The sequence below is a fragment of the Eurosta solidaginis genome, unplaced genomic scaffold, assembly GCF_040869045.1.
Source record: "Eurosta solidaginis isolate ZX-2024a unplaced genomic scaffold, ASM4086904v1 ctg00001019.1, whole genome shotgun sequence".
NCBI classification, from domain to species: domain Eukaryota; kingdom Metazoa; phylum Arthropoda; class Insecta; order Diptera; family Tephritidae; genus Eurosta; species Eurosta solidaginis.
Genome location: NW_027136912.1, coordinates 427,664 through 445,791, shown reverse-complemented (window position 1 = coordinate 445,791; position 18,128 = coordinate 427,664). Strand labels below are relative to the sequence as shown.

The 18,128-nt window shown below is 34.6% G+C and overlaps 1 pseudogene; it reads right to left on the bottom strand.

Annotated features, from left to right (window-relative positions):
* Positions 1-339: 339 nt before the first annotated feature.
* LOC137235767 (uncharacterized) overlaps positions 340-18,128 on the bottom strand; it is a 39,318-nt pseudogene continuing 21,529 nt past the window's right edge.

Below are 18,128 nucleotides of genomic sequence, written 5' to 3'. Positions count from 1 at the left end.
AATGTTCGGTTACACCCGAACTTAACCTTCCTTACTTGTTTAGTTTTATTTTTGATGCCCTTTGCATTTTCTTCGGCCACCCAACTGAGGAAGCATTGGCTACTGTTAGCTTCACAACATTTTAAAATGTCCCGTACCATTTTGGCAGATGGTCTCCATTTAAATACTTCTATGAGACTTTTAAAAGGCAGTACATTTTCGAATTTCTTATCTAATGATTGTCTGCTCTCCGACCTCCTTCCAACCAAAAATCTATGCCCTCTTCAATAATGACTCCAAAATTGTTTTTATTTAGGGGTTCGCTGTTCCTAATTTTAGTAATTTTAGTTCCTAATGAGATTAAACAAAAAATACTCTTATATAATCCTGAATATCCTCGAAGCGGTTGACCTATTATTTTGATGATAAGAGAAAAAATCCTTAAATAATGTCGCATGAATAAACTGGAATTAAATCAAAGAAATGTTTACCTCATCTTCCGGATTTTTGTAACTCTCCTGCAATATGCATTTAGATTAAAAATATGTCAACTCAAAGCATAAATTATTTTCTAAGCACCTCACTGAGCGTATCTCTCGAGTTATTGCTTGTATTAAGCATGTATAAACTCAATGGCAGCTGATCTGTTGTTCGCCTGCGCTGCAGAACTTCAAAGAATCATAAGCGACGACATCGAAGAAACCCACACATTCCTTCAGTCGAATCTCTTTTAATCTTACACATCTCCCTACAATGTGAATAACGCCACCAAAACAGTAAGAAAATCGCAATAAATACAATTATTTCAAATTGGTGAGCTGTGCAATTGTGCGATAAAAATCAAGGGCAATTTGAAAAAGGTTCAACTCTGTTTTTTTAGCAATCACACTGAGATGTGTGACGCACTGCAAGAGTTGTAAGAAATTGAGATTTCTACTCAGCAATTGCGCTTCAAGTGTTAAACATGTGATATGCGTGTGTGCAATGAGAGTGCGAAAAAATTGTTCCTGTAAACGCGCTTGCTTCAAACATATGCAGCGTTCTAATTGCGAAATTTGATTCGCGTTCTCAATCGCAACCACATCGAATCGCTGGCAAGCTGCGCATGTAAACGAGAGTTGAGACTTTCGCACTTCAATATCTTCTAATATCTGTAGGATCTGTAGTGTTGTTGTTGTTTGCTCATTATGCCAGTCCATTTTGAGCGAATTAAGCGTTTCGCAATGTAACCACATTTCGGTGGTGAGATGTGTGCATGCGAATGCATTTGAAGTACCGCGTATATCGAGCGACGTTAGTGGTAGCACACTCAGTAGGTCGGCGAGATAAAATTGTTTTAAATTTTCACAACATTTGAGTTGAAGTTCCTCGACGCTTAATGAGTTCTGCGAGATATTTACCTGTTGAGAAAATTGTTTGATTGATTGGTTAAATAACTGAAAGGGGTTTTAAGGTTGACAAAAACGAGACTCGGCATTAAATAGCATAATCAACCTAAGAAAATTTTGAAAATCAAAGGTTTATAATAATATCTATACCATTGACAAGAAACTATAGAATAAAGGCCAAACACCGAAGGTTATAAAACACAAAGAAAAAAATGAAGCCACTTAGACGTGTAAAACTAATAATGGGTAAGTTAAGTTATCGGCTAAAATGCAATATGAATATATACTTAAAACATTTCATAACAAGCTTGAGAATTACCTGTGCATATGTGAATGGAATTGAATGAAAAATAACAGTTAAAAAAATAGAACATAAAAAAATTGTTTTAAAAAACTTCAGTGTTTGACAGTGATCGAACTCGCGCCACATGAGTGCCACCGCAACACCATAGCCGCTGGGCCACTACAATTGCTTGTGCCAAATGTAATATTTAACATTGTAGTGCATACGAATTGTACCGTTTCTTGAAATTAATTTAAGAACATCGTTCTCATTAATAGAACATTTTTTTCAAATTTTAAGACCAGCCGCTGTCTTTTCGAGAAAATGGTGTCCGTTTAAGAACAAGGTTGTTGGTTTAAGGACAGGTCCTTCGTTTTTTATATTCATATTACATATTCTGCGCTTTCCGATTCGGAGGGACAGTGTGGATAGAAAGGATCCCCCTCTATTCCACGCTTATGTAGATATTTTTTGAAGCGGCCATCCCCGCTCAGTATCCGTGTGAGGGGGTAATTTAGTTCACCGTGTTTTCTATCGTACCATTGCGGTATATTCCGAACTAGCATTAAGGTCCAGCGCCCTTTTCTCAATTCTTCCCACCGTTCTTGACACCTAAATATTGTTCGTGATCTTGCGCTTTTCTTAGCACCTTCAGATAGTCGGCTGATTCCTTTACTATACAGATCGGCCATTTCATCTGAGGGTATATCTACTGGAATTTTCCTGGATAAAACATGGATCGCATTGTCGGACACCGCCCCATAAGCACATGCTATTCGTATAGCAGTAATACAGTAGGCTGCTTTATATTTTTTTGGTGGACCATTTTATATCCATGCCATACTGGTGCTGCGTAGAATATTATCGAGCTGGTTACGTTTGATATTACTTGACGAGTGTCTTCGCCTGGGCCGCCGATGTTGGGAATTATCACTTTTAGCTAGTTTTTGAGCAGTAAATACATATATCATGCCGGATATCGATGCTCAAACATTCTCCATATTAACACACACTAACTACAACAAAAAAGTTGTGTTTGAGTACGAAACTCTGCGAGGTCGAGTTCAGTTTTATCTAAAAAATTTGTTGAACAGACGAACTTTTTCAAAGAGATTTTTTTTTTTGAGCTGAAAACCTGCCAAACTGCCAACTCGAAAGAACCAATTTAAGATACGGCAAACCTACAGATCACAACACAGAAATAATAAAAACAAAAAATAGTAGACCAAAAATCAACCCCAAAGGTTGGAAAACAAAAAAGAAACCAAACTGAACGTAAAAGCAAGTTTCGATTTCGGCTACATAAGGTTTTTAACTAAAATATAGATTCGAAGAATATGAGCTAAGATTCATTAATAAAAACCAAATGTGTTTCAAGGACCGAAACCCATAAACCCCGAAACATGACTAGAGTACGAAAATCGCCAGAAGAGCTAGGCGACCATGGAAATTCCCTCTAATCTTAGCAAATAAAAAAGACTAAAACCTAACTACCCCACATCTGGAACACAGTTCTTCTTCAAACGAAATCGTGTCTAGTTATAGATCCAAAAACCATGAACCTAGAGGTAAAGCTAAGTTGCACTGGCCTGTATGTAAAGACCTTACATACACTGAAAGAAAAAGACTGGTAAAATCAACCGAAATACGGGTCAATTGAACCGAATTCTTGTGTGCCCCTTCCGGGAAAACAGCTCCATCATGAGTGCTCTGCTTGAGGTCTTTTTGAGATGCTTACAAGAGTTCATTTACTATGTTTAACTTCTGCTTACTTTCGGGTTTTTAATTTGAAATTGTCAACCGTTTAATTAAATACTGTTTATTTTGAAATATTGCATATCTTGTTTACATATATCGTACATTATTTCTTTAAATTAAGTGTCTTTATATTTGGTCTGTACGATTGTTTAATTTGTAGACTGATAAAAAATTAAATTAAATAAAAAGAAAAAACTTTGGAAAAATCCTGTTCGTTCAAGCAAAGCTTTGAAACAAGAGGGCGCAATTTTGCATTTCGCTTGGACGAGAAGTTGCAAAATTGTACCCGATAAATAGGTGTCCCGGTATCTCATAATTTTTTGCACAGTAAATTCAAAAAGGGGTTTTTTGTTTTGTATTGATAACTGAAAAACTAGGTTTTTATTGTTTTCCCATTTTGTGTGTTTTTTTCGATTTGATGGTTTTCTTATTTTGGTGTTTTTTTAACAAGTGGCATCATCGTCATAAGTAAAAAGTAAAGAGCGCAAAGAGCGTAAAATTCTCTTTGAAATTTGCTCATATACTGACAGTTGATCGTCGTTGAAATGACCGGTAAGATCAGTTGTGTTAACAGAAAAATCAGTTAGATTAATTAGGAATCTGCCAATTTTCAAAATTTTGTTAACTCAAGAGCGACAATTTCTCTTCTGATGAAATGACCAAACTAATTTGTTCGCTTGACAAAGAACTCAGTCGAATTAACCATAATTCGATCAATTTCACCGAATCTCCGTTAAGTCAGGAATAACAGAACCGATTTATTGATTTTACTAGCACCATTTCTTTCAGTGTAGGCCGAATGTGTCCATAGTGTTACTATAATTTGTTTGCCGCCTCTAATAGCTAGAGTCTTTACATCGCGAGCGCAGGCACTCCCACACGTAACACTCTCGCGACATTTTCGAAATCCTCGTAAACATAGGCGAATCGCTGAGCGGCAGGTCCGTGAATGAGTTTTCGATAGATTTCGGTGGTGGATAAGCGATGATGAGACTGAAAGGGAAGGAAAAAGTAAGCTAAGGCCATAAGTATTCAAAGATTGATTTTATTTATGGAAGTGTGATTACTTCGATAAATAATACTTAGCCATTAAAACTTCTATTTGAAAAAAAATCTTGCTCTTCTAACCTCCCGAGAGCAGTTTGAGAGCGTGTTAGCCTGTCTGGTGCACGGATGGGGTGCTTGGCATTAAAAACTTTTGGTTCGTCTCATCTCTCTTATCTGGTCCCTGAACCGCAAGTTTTTTCGTTCATATAAAGGACCCATTTGGTGGAACCCATCAAAGCTTTATTTGCATATTGTACAACACTGCTTTATTGACATAGCGGAGGAATTCCCCGAATATCGAGCTCTTCTTGTTTCAACTAAGATTTTCGTCATGGCTATGTTGATTGATAGTCCACCTCATAAAAAGCGTCTTTGTCTAAAAAGTTCCTTCTAGTTTTCTTATTGATTTCTTCTTGGCTTTTTGTATCTGGGTGACAGATACGTGATCGAATTTATAGTGAAGCTTTATCGATATCTGTTTCATAACAAACCAATGAGTCGTCGCTAACACGTCGATAAGAAACTGCTAACACTCTGATAAAATATCGATAACTGTTATTATTAAATCAATTACCTTTTTATAAGAAATCTATAACTTTTCGATTCCAGATCGATAACTCTTCGATGACAAATCGACACACTTTCAAAAACAAATAAATAAAACACCTATCAGAAATTGCTAACACTCTGATAAAATATCGATAACTTTTCATTATTAAAGCGATTACCTTTTGATAAGAAATCTATAACTTTGCGATACCATATTTATAACTCTTCGATAACAAATCGATACGTTTTCAATAACAAATCAATAAAACACGGATAAGAAATTGCTAAAACTTCTGTAACAAACTGACAACCTCTTGTTTACAAAGCTATACCGTCTTGATAACTAACCGATAACGTTTCTCTAGTTTGTCGACAAGTTTTTGTAATATATATATATATGGTTAGTTTTTCAATAAATCGACACATTTTTGTTAACAATCACATCTTTGTTAAAAACTAGTAAATCATTGAAAGATTTTGTTATCGATAAATTATTTATAACACTCTAATAACAAATCGATAACTTGTCAGTAACTCATCAATAAGCATGCCCTTAACAAATCGGTCCAGTTCCGATTCTGGCTTCGCTTACGGGCTTCCATCCTGTTTCGGGTTCGGTTCCGGATTCGATCACCGTTCGGTGTTGGTTGCGGTTCGGGTCCAGGTTCGGCTCCGGTCCGGTTTCGGGTTCGATTCTTTTTCGCTTCCGGTTCGGCTGCGGATTCGGTTCTGGTCCGCTTTTGGTTCGGTTTCGAGGTCAGTTCCGGATTCGGTTCCGGGTTCGGTCTCCTCCGTGTTTTCACCTATATCTTCAATTCAGATCGTTTTTAAAAACGTTTGTTTTAGTGCGTCTTTATACTTACTCATTTCGATAACTAGACGTCGGATGTTTCCATTTGAAGAGTAAAATTAAGCTCATGGCAGAATCAGCTTTTACATACAAGGGATCCTTAGAAAATTGAGATTTTTAAACATCATTATAACTTCCAATAAATATATTATTCGGCTGTCTTCGAAATACCTCCTGTATGTCTTCGTTGATACCAGCACAACCACACATTTCTAGGTTAAGCCGTGCTTTTAGAGGTTGCTTTTTATCGCGTTCTCGTAAGAACTCAGCAGCTTCGAATATGAATTCCTTTGTTATACCATGACAATAATCCAACGTTATCTTGTATAAAGCTGATTAGCTCATTATGAGTTGTAGTATATCTGTATTTGTGACGAGATCTGAATGCTCCAAGCGTACTACGTATAAATTGTGTAGATTAAATGATCTATGTAGATTAAATGATCTATGTAGATTAGGCCGGGTCGATTTGTGGGAAGGCAAAAAAATCGCCCATTGCTCTGTGAAAATCATATTCTAGGGATCAAAATAAGAAGCTTTGCCGAAGGAACCATACCTCTAAAACGAATTCTGATGTCCCCCCCTTTGGGTCGTGGGGCAAATTTTGAAAAATTCCACTTTGAAATGCCTATGTTTTTTCTTTTTGGAGTTTATTTTTCTCTTTAGAAATTTATTAAGTCAGAAAATATGTAAATGAAAAAACGAAATTAACTTAGTAATAGAAAAGAAATTAAAAAAAATTATTAGAAATTAGCGTTTTTACAACCACCTTTTAAAACCAAGGCATCACTGTGATGCATTTGCATGTCGTAAACATAGTTGTGTGGATTTTTTATTCAACCGTCTTAAAAAATGAAGGTATCACTGTGACACAATTGCAGATCGTAAAATTGCTTGTGTTGTTTTTTTAAGCCACCACAAGACACAGCAGGTAGAGTTGAAATTGCCCCTACCCAAAAGTTCGACCCAAAGGGGGGACATCAGAATTCGTTTTAGAGGTATGGTTCCTTCGGCAAAGTTTCTTACTTTGATCCCTAGAATACGATTTTCACAGAGCAATGAGCGATTTTTAAATCGACCCGCCCTAATGTAGATGATAGTAGCAACATCTATGCGAATGGAAAAACTCAGCTTTCTGTTCTTCATATTCTTCAAGATACTTATATCAAATTCATTGGGTATTCCACCAAAATTAATTTCTTTTATATTCTCTACTTGCGCGAGTGTAGCCAGAAACTCTTGAAGGTCATGCCCAGCTCGATATGCGTTCGCCGAACTCGCGTTGTCTTTATCTATTCCTTCAAGTGTAGAGGTTTTTAGCGCTTTTAATTTACCAAATAATTTGCGCCATTGAATATTTGGTTGCCAGCTGAGTGCTAAACTTTCCAATACTGGAAAATCATATTTTGTCAAATGTTCATCATAATTGATTGGACAATCAGCTAGGTGCAGCTTTTTTAGCGTACATATTGTGAAACGATATTTTATGTCACGTAAGCTGATGCAATCCCTAAGGTAGGGTGTTGTTGGAGCCAATAGAAATTTTATGGATGCTGAAAGTAGAAAACAGTGTTTTAAATGATAGAGGAAGACATTCCACTGTATCATGGTATCCGTCCCATTGAAAGCTTGGGAATGCTGTTTATTTTATTTAGCTTTCACATATTTTTAATGAGGTCAATATTAAACTTCATAAGCTTTTCATAGTTAGTTAACTGACATATCATTGAAGTTCCACGGGTTAAATATGACCCCAGTAATAAGTTAATTTATAGTATATGCCCAAAATGACTTTTAAACATAAAATTTTAAAAATAATAACCTAAAATTTTCCGAAAAAAATGACTTTCTTAAAATAAGTTGAATTTGACCAGCAGTCCATATGGAGATTAAATTTTCTTTGGGGGGTTTGGAAGAGTGTGGGAATGGGAAGAACTATCAACACTGATTTTTCAGTCAGTTATCATCCACAAGCAGAAAAACGCATCAAAAGATTCTTTTCATTGCTCTTGCATTGTAAAAACTAAAGATAACCCGCCAATTAATAAGAGCAGCATCTTATTAGCTCCCCACAACCAAGCGAATATTAGCTGTTCGACACGTCACTATGCTGCTGGAAAATAATCGCTGCACAACCACAACAGAATGTAAGCAGATGAGCCAGCAAACAGATACGTACAAATGTAAACTGCAGCTAAGAGATAGGTAGAGGATACACACACATGTACATAGAAACAAAGAGCGCATAAATGTAAATAGGCAACTAGTCGAGTGGGATATTCACGAAAAGTCTACTCCCTGCGAGAAAAAGGCGAACGAGGCAAGTGAGAGCATAAAAGCGGCGCAGTGCAAGTGATGTAAATCGGTTTGATTTTAAAACGGTGTAGGAGAAGTACGCGAATAATTTCAAGTGCTAAGTTTTACTACCGAAACAAAAAGCACTTTATATACAGACAAATTCAACATTACTTTTTTAATAAAAATTAAATTTAACTTGGGAATATGTCAGCAGCCTTTTGAGCCTTCTGTATACCAAAAACACCTTAAGCATCATCCGCCTCTTCATCGTGACCGTACATTTTTTACTACTTATAATTTTCTATAGCTTCCATTACTGTATGAAACGATTACTGTACAAATATTCGCACAACAATAATGCCGGTAATTTTGTTAAACAAAACTATTTTAATAAAAAAATAAACTAAAAATATTGAAAATAAAAACAAGAATTAGAGATATTAATAAATAAAAAAAAAAAAAAATTGGAAAACAAGAATTTCGTATATTAAAAATTTTGCAAAAGAGAATTTGTTATTCTTTAAGTCCTAAATTAGTTAAACCTCCAATTTATATTTCAAGTAAATATAAAAATACCTAAGTAGAAACTAGAAAAAATTAAAAAACCAAAATATATTAAAAAATTTTAATTCAAAATAGTTTTTATTAAAATAAAAATTTATTTTATAAACATAAATAATTTAGGTAAGCGATAATATGAAATGTTTATTAGTGACTAAAACTGCAAAATAACTTTTATTTAAAAAATATTAAAGTAATGATATGAAAAAAATACATACACAATTAAAAACTTAAACAAAATGAACAAGAAAACAAAAAAAAAATAAAACTAAAAAACGATAAGATATATTGTATTATAAAAATGTATAATAAAAACAAGTAAGGAAGGTTAAGTTCGGTTTGTAACCGAACATTACATACTCAATTGAGAGCTATGGTGACAACATAAGGGAAAATCACCTCATAGAAAAATGAACCTAGGGTAACCCTGGAATGTTTTTGTATGACATGTGTATCAAATGGAAGGTATTAAAGAGTATTTTAAGAGGGGGTGGGCCATAGTTCTATAGATAGACGCCATTTAGAGATATCGCCATAAAGGTGGATCAGGGTTGACTCTAGAATGTGTTTGTACGATATGGATATCAAATGAAAGGTGTTAATGATTATTTAAAAGGGAATGGGCCTTAGTTCTATAGGTGGACGTCTTTTCGAGATATTGCCATAAAGGTGGACCAGGGGTGACTCTAAAATGTGTTTGTACGATATGGGTATCAAACGAAAGGTGTTAATGAGTATTTTAAAAGGGCGTGGGGCTTAGTTCTATAGATGGACGCCTTTTCGAGATATCGCCATAAAGGTGGACCTGGGGTGACTCTAGAATGTGTTTGTACGATATGGGTATCAAACTAAAAGTATTAATGACGGATTTAAAAGGGAGTGGTGGTAGTTGTATATGTGAAGGCGTTTTCCACATATCGACCAAAATGTGGACCAGGGTGATCCCGAACATCATCCAACAGATGTTAACTTAACTGTTATTGTTATTATATATTATATATTTAATACCACGAACAGAATTCCTGCCAAGATTTCAAGGGTTTTTTATTTCGCCCTGCAGAACTTTTTCATTTTCTTCTACTTAAAATGGTAGGTGTCACCCCCATTTTACAAAGTTTTTTTCTAAGTTATATTTTGCGTCAGTAAACCAATCCAATTCCCATAGTTCATTTCTTTTTTCGTATTTGGTATAGAGTTGTGGAATTTTTTTCATGTTTCGTAATTTTCGATATCGAAAAAGTGGGCGTGGTCATAGTCGGATTTCGGCCATTTTTTATACCAATGTAAAGTGAGTTCAAATAAGTACGTGGACTGAGTTTAGTAAACATACATCGATTTTTGCTCAAGCTAACGTGTTAACGGACGAGCGGAAGGACAGACGGTCGACTGTGTATAAAAACTGGGCGTGGCTTCAACCGATTTCACCCTTTCTCACAGAAATAAGTTATCGTCCTAGAATCTAAGCAAGAGGACGGAGTTATTTTATAACATAGGTCTTGGTTTTTGATAGGGTTTTTCAGTTTGGTCGTTAAAACAAACTCCTAGTAACACTACGGACTCAACCAGTCTATGTGGCCAGTTCAACCTAATCTAAGCTTAAATGGCTGTCAAAAACCCTAAGCTTTAAAGAAAATGTCATCATTTTTGTCTTATATTAGTTAAACGTCCCAATTTAGTTTCCCAAAAAAAAAAAACAAAAAAAATAAAAAATTAAGTAATAAAAAAATGGTAAAAAAACTAAAAGGTAAAACAAAAAAATATAACGAAATTTAATAAAATAAAAATACAATGTAATTTTTATTAAATAAATAATTTATTATATATGTGAAAACGCAAAATAATTAGATTTCTTGTTAAAAAAATTATTTATTTATTTTTTATTAAAATAAACTTAAATTATGTCGAGCAAACTAAAATAATAAGTTTCATTATTTAAGTCTTAAATTAGTTATAAACCCCAATAAACTTTCTAACAAAATTTGGAACAAAATAAAATACCAAAATGTTTTGTTAAAAAAAAACACATGATTACAAATACTAAAAAAAAATATAAAAAAATAAAAATATTCTTTCAAATAAGAATTAATTATAAGGCAAAAATAAAATTTATATTTCTTTTAACTAAGAAGAAGTAAGGTAATATTTAAAAAAAAGTCAAAATTGTTTAATAATGAAAGTTTGGTTGACAAAATAAAATAAAAGTTGCTAATAATTTTATTTGTTTAGGAAAAAATATTTATTAAAAATATGAATCTTAATTTTATATTAACAAAAGTATGTGAATTAAATTTTTTTTAGACAAAAACAAAACTAGCTTGAAAAAATACAAACATTTTTTTAATATATACAAAATATTTGAGATAAACTTATTTAGATTACTATTATTTTTTACAAAAAAGATGTATGAAGATTTTCAACAAAAGTGGGATAATCTTGCCAAGAAAAAAAAAAAAAAAAATTGTGTAAAAAAATAGCGTGACATTATGCAGATTGTGTTTGGGGTACTATGCTCTGTGTCTAGTATTTATACACGTACATACATAAATTTGTATTCCAAATTAATCGTTAAATTATAGGCCTACTATATATTTATAATTAAAATAAAAGTGTAAGGCGCGATTATCTCAGAAGAGATTTTAAATTTTTTCCTACAAATTGGCGGGACGGAACTTACTTGTTTTCTGCCGACTCCGAACGGCATCTGCGAGGCAGATGAGTTCTCAATGAGAGCTTTTCATGGCAGAAATACACTCGGAGTGCTTGAAAAACACTGCCGAGGGGCGACCTCGCTTAGTAAAATTTTCTTCTAATTGAAAAACCGTATTTCTAAAATTTTGCTGTTTCTTTGGCCGGGGTGTGAACCCAGGGTATTCGGTGTGGTAGGCGGAGCACGCTACCATCACACCACGGTGGCCGCCGTTAAATTAAAAAAAAAAAAAACATAATTTATTATTAAAATTACATATTACTTGCAAGTAGCGACAGTCATACAAGACAAAAAAAAAAGTAATTTATTGCTAATATGAAGTGCTGTGATTTCTTTTTTTTTTTTGCTGAAAATACCGGTTTAATTGCGATTATTGCATTTATTAACGACGTGTACTTAGCTTCTAGTATCAATCTACGATTATCCACTAAAATATCATATCTAGTTAAACTACATATTTACATACATTTTCATATAAACTTTTTTTTAAAGAGCCGAACAATAAAGTAACTTGCGCTTTTCAACGTACACAACTTGATTGCTTCCTAGTAAACTTGCACTGATAAATGATGAAGTATCTCATGCACACTAGAAGCTCCGACACATAAGCAGATTTTCATTTAGATGAGTTTAACACATGCGTATGCATTATGAGTAGATTGCATATATTTTTATGGAGAATGGTAGAATGAGCGACACTAGCGCCATCTGATATTGAAAAGTAGCCAACTCCCCAATTTTGTTCCAAGCAAATCATAAGAAGAAGAATTTGACATTTGCTTTGGCTAAGGGTGTTGGCACACTGCAAGTGAAATAATTTTTCCCACTGGTTGGTAAATTTTCTAACATTTTTCACAATTAAAAACTGCAATATAACAATCGAATACGTCACAAAATATGTCAGCAGGTATTTTTGTTGTATAGGGAGAATGTTTACAACAGTGCTTCGCGAAATATATTTAAAAATATAAATATGTGAATGGCAAGGCGTAATAAACCTCAATTGCTAAGTCTGAAGTTCCTTCATATTTACAAACGCAACATCTTGGTTGATTGTGGCGATGTTATTGGAATGCATAAGCTTGTGTTAAACGCATCTATATGAAAAATGTTATTGTGTCACCGCCTTAAGCAGGTTTGTTTCTCTTGCGCTCAGCTGAATTTTCGCTTTATTATTGGATATGAAGAGTGTAGAGAGTATAGAGAGATTACATTTATTTACAAGAGGTGCTAGCACCCATGATCTGAGAAATTGTGTTTAAAAAAGCACGGAAAGTGCGAATCAGAGTATAAAAACTAGCTAGACAGCGCACTTTGTTAGGTCATCTCCTACCCTCATTTTAATAAGCTCATCACCGTCTTCCCGTTTTGTAACTTCATTTCATATCCCAATTATCACTTATGCACTTCATCAATGCATATAAGCTTATCTTTCACACTTCGTAGTTGTTGAAAAAATTATCACATCCGAAGAAGCTAAAGCCTTGTCTGCGCATAAGAGTAAGAACGGAAATCAAAACCTTCTCACTATGTGGAAATATTAACTAAAGTAGCACTGTCAAATAAAATGTTTAATAAGACCTCACATAGACTGAATATTTCCAAAGTGTTCTTCAGCAACTAAGGCAGCGCCCTTTTAATGAACAAAAAAATGCACTTTATCTTATTCCAGTTCGCTTAAGTTTTAACAGTGGGCTCATCTAATATATTTGATCAAAATCCGCTCAATCAACTCAAAATCATTTAAGTAATAAGGCTTGTAGGAGTTCATCTCCTTTTAATATTCCAAGGTATTTCCACACATTTTATCTTTTTCTTCAATTCGTCCAGGAAAACAAGACAAGTCTAAGACTGAGGATTGAGCTAAGAATACTTCTGTCGCAGTGCTGATGTTAACATTGCTTTTGTCTGCCTCCAAAATCAGCCGTTCTAAGATTTGAACAAAATCCCCAAAGGAAGGTTTGGACATTCTCAAAATAAAATGAGTGAGGGAATTTGAATGATTTTCATTGTTATAATATGAACAAATTTTAGTCAAATCAGTAAACTATAAACTATTTCACAAGTGATATAAAGACTTCTCCCTAATAGTAGGCCAATTTATTTGAACATGAAAATGTTCCTCGAGGAACTACTGTAGTTGAACTTTCAGCTGCAGGAGTCCATCTGCTCATCCATCGAAATGCGCGTCATTCTGGCACAACTTCGAACTTCATACTGTAATAGCTGGAACTCTTACTTATCCAGAATCAACCCCGATATACCGCATACATAGCCCGCTTGCAACGTGACCATATATGACAACAACCAGTTTTTCAATTGAGATGTGGAAGCAACACCTCATGCACCCATATCCACCCCTGTTGAAATTACTTCGGTCTCCCGTCAAAAGATATTGGCGACAATTTGTGAGTGATCGCACAATTTGGATGGAGTGAAGTACTGCTGCAGCAGCAACAATACACACAAACAGCTGGGGCAAACCGAAAAAAACGGTGCTAGTCCTGTTCACCTGGAAGGTTGAAAAACCTTTTTAAATTTACCAAGCCAACAATAACTTCAATAACTTCATAAAAGATAAGAAAACAAGTAAAACTGGGAAAATGAAGGGACAAACATGCCAAGGCATATCAAACAATGTTAATGGAAGTCCAACCCCTATTTTATATTTGTGTATTTATTTAAGATAAAGCTGCAGAAATCCTAATATGAGAGCAGCAATTGATCTGCTGTCGAGTGAAATGACCCGCCTGTTAAACATTGGAATTGGGCGACGATCTGAATATGCCAAAAGAAACGCAAGGTTACGAACAAAAGTTAGGTAACAAAAATGGTGTAAAGAAGCGAGGAAGGGACGCTGGACCTTCACATTAGTTCAGTATATAGAGATATGGTATGAGCGGAAGTACGGCGAACGCAGATATTGAGATATTGACGCCTATGGCTACCGAAAAGTTCAAATTTTGATTCGTCTGACCATCGTCCAGTCAATATGTTCTTGAGCGAACTTCAGTCTTTTCTGTTTATTTACTGGCCGTAGAAGGGGCTTTCTGACAGCAATGTGTCCAATTATACCTTTTTCTTTAAGCCGGCCTTGGACTGACGTGAGCAATATTAGTGAATCCAAGTTTTCATTGATTTCAGCACGAATTTATGCAGATATCCGTCGATTATCCTTATTGCGTATATTTTGTTGCCGATTCTTTGATTTATCTTTCTTCGTCCACCATACCGTTTTCTGTTAGTATTTTGTCCAGTTTCCCGATATCTTCTAATGGCCGCATGAACCGAACACAGAGATATTTTCCAATGTTTAGCCATTTCTCGATAGTTTTTCGCTGTTTTTTGCAAAATAACGATTTTGGTTTGTATTTCGACGGATATTTCCTTTCGCTTGACCATTTTCAAACTGGAAAAATATAATTCTGAGGTTATTTCAACATAAGCATCTTTTTTTATCTAATACTTTCCGACTTTACTGTACATATATGTATATGTTTTTCTTAAATTTCAACGATCTTACAGCACTGATGATGCTTAGAAACGAGGAACCGTATCATCACAACCGGTTGCACTAATGGTTGTATCAGTTTCATATGAATGCTACTGTGGTCCGATCCGGTCGATTCCATCAAACGTCTATTGCAACACCAAAATATACCAGCTCTACAAATTTAAACAAGATATATCAAAAAGCGAAGGACTATTTTGCGTTCAAACAGACAGACGGAGATCGTTAAATAGACTCAAGCCGTCATCGTGATCATTTCCTGAAAAGGCAGTGGTGTGAGGTGCTCATCTGATGCAGTTTATTAATAAATACGTCTGCGCGTGAACAACAGATGCATGAAAGTATTCGTGAGTCATTAAGTTGATAACCAGATGGAAGCGGCAAAAATGAGCTTGACTGTGACACCTTTTAAGCGGAGGTCGGTTCACTAAAGGTTGACAAAGAAAAGTATTCATCCGAGAATAATCGTCTACGTCGAGGTATAGGTATCCGATTTTTCTTCAAAAGATGCTATTCTGATAAGTTCGGGAAGTTCTTTGGAGAATAAAATTAAAAAAAGCAAGGTTACAAAAAACAATAGTATATTTTGGTCAAATCAAAGAAAATAAAAACAAGTAAAGAAGGCTAAGCTCGAGTATAACCGAACTTTACATACTCAGCTGCTAAATTACAGGTTGTAAAACTTTTAAATTACCTTCTTTTAAAAGTGGGCGATGCCACGCTCATTGTCCAAAAATTTAGAAATTTTCTATTCTGCGTCATAAGGTTAACCCACCTGCCAAGTTTCATCGCTTTATCCGTCTTTGGTAATTAATTATCGCACTTTTTCGGTTTTTCCAAATTTTCGATATCGAAAAAGTGGGCGTGGTTATAGTCAGATTTCGTTCATTTTAAATAGCGGTCTGAGATGAGTGCCCAGGAACTTACATACAAAATTACATTAAGATACCTACAAATGTACTCAAGTTATCGTGTTTACGGGCAGACGGACGGGCAGACATATCTAAATAAATTTCTTTTTTCGCCCAGATCTTTTTGATATATAAAAGTTTATATATAGAATTCTATATATATTTAGTTTGTGCCGTTACGGGGTACCGTTATGCGAACAAAATGAACATACTCTATGAGCTCTGCTCAGCTGAGTATAATTATGGGACTATTTTACTAAAAGCCAGACTAATATTCGTTTTATTGTTGTTTCACTGTGTAGGCCACGAAAATCTCTCGGGAATTTTTTTTCGTTCGTTTTTATTCAATGCGCCCAGGAAAAGAAGGTTCGATGCGTAGTTTGATAACCCAGTTATAATTATAGCAATACTTTAACAATTTTGCAGCCAGATGATGGTCTCCGAATTTTCGTCTTAGTAAAAATTACCATTTGAAGACCGGAACGTGGAATTCCCTTGACCAATAGAAGTCTGCGCCTGAGCCAAACTAAAGCTAACGCTGATCTGACAGCAACGTTTTTTAAGACGGCGAAATTATTCTGATAGATGATGATTGGCGTAAAAATGAAGGATCTGTATAGCAGGAATATTTCATCTTTGCATTACCGTTTAATATACTAGATAACCGTTACTAAAGCAATGACATGGGTATGACGAAGTGTCGTAGCCTAGTAATTTTACGCATTACTGTCTAGATCTTTTTAAATTATCACAGTGTAAAATGAATTCCAGAAAAACATCTTTTAACACAAAACAGTATTAGATAATCGATAAATGCTTCTCTATATCTACACTGAGACAAATATATGGCTAGATTATCCACAAAAATTGACGCTAATGGATGGCGTTTTCTTATTGTTCCCCAGTTACTTCCGAAAGACACAATCAATAATCGAGTGAGTTATTTAATATCATAAGAAAGCAGCCGCCATGGTGGGGTGGTAGCGTACTCCGCCTACCACACCGAATATCCTGGGCAAAGCAAAATCAAACTTTACAAACAAGTTTTGTCAATTAGAAGAAAGTTTTTCTAACTGGAATTGCCCCACGGCAGTTATTTGGCAAACCTCGGCTACTAAAAACACAGAATTTGCCACGAGTAGGTGACGTTGGCAATTGCGTTAGAGAAGCTGGTTGGGTATTTTATTCGCGTACCTGCCGGGTAGAATTGATTCTTTAAATATGCGGAATCACACATCATTAACAACCAGTCTCCTGTGTACCCACGGTTCGCAATAGTCTCTTGTGATTGTTGGCTTTTATATGAATATACATTTAGTTGGATGTTCGTTTATTATTTTTTGATATTAGATATTACCATAATTACTAAGCTCTCCATAAGCAATATCTATGCAAATACCCCTTTATTAATATCGCTGATGCATACACACATTTGTACGTACAACAAACACTAAGTGTTTAGGTAAATTATTGATTTATTATTATTCAAAGGCTTCAAATAACCAAATTTATTACTCACGTACTTAGATGGCTTTTTGGGTTAGCAAATAGATAGCACAATGGAGCTGAACTGTACATAACTAAGTTCAATGACCGATATGTATTGCGTATTTGGTAGCTAGCCAGGAAGCTGCTAGACAAAGGACACACAATCATGTTGAGGCTCGCTTAATTGAGTTCAACTGGTTGAGTTCAACTGGACGATTTTTTGTTGAAACAGTAGAAAAAGAGGCCAAATAAGCTTTTGAAAGCTCTTAGAATCAGGAGGTGTGTTTTATGCCACCGCAAACATATTTATGCTGACTCAGCACTTTCTTAACTGCTTCAAGCTCAAGCTGTCCTCGGAGAGACATGAGTGATTAAAATACAATTTCCATACGTCTTGTTATGACTATGGTCAAATACAAGAGCTTCAAATTCTTTAATAATAACAAAGCGATAGTAGTTTAGAATATTATTATAATATTGAGTGCACTAAAAACAAAGAAAAAATATTAAAAATGTAGAAAATTTTAATAAACCAATGTTTGAAAAAATTTAAGAAAAGTTTCCCTCAAATTAATAAAATGTTCATTATAAAAATAAAAATTCTTACTCATTAAATGGAACTTAAAAAAAGAAAAAAAAAGTGTGGGCACCAAATACAAGTTTTATCATCGGGAATTATTTTCGATTTGATATCAGTTTGCTATCGAAAATATGTGTTTCACAAAAAATCGCAAAGTAATTTTTAAAAAATCGGTAACATGCCAACACAAAAATGGTAACTCCAATAAGAAATCGATA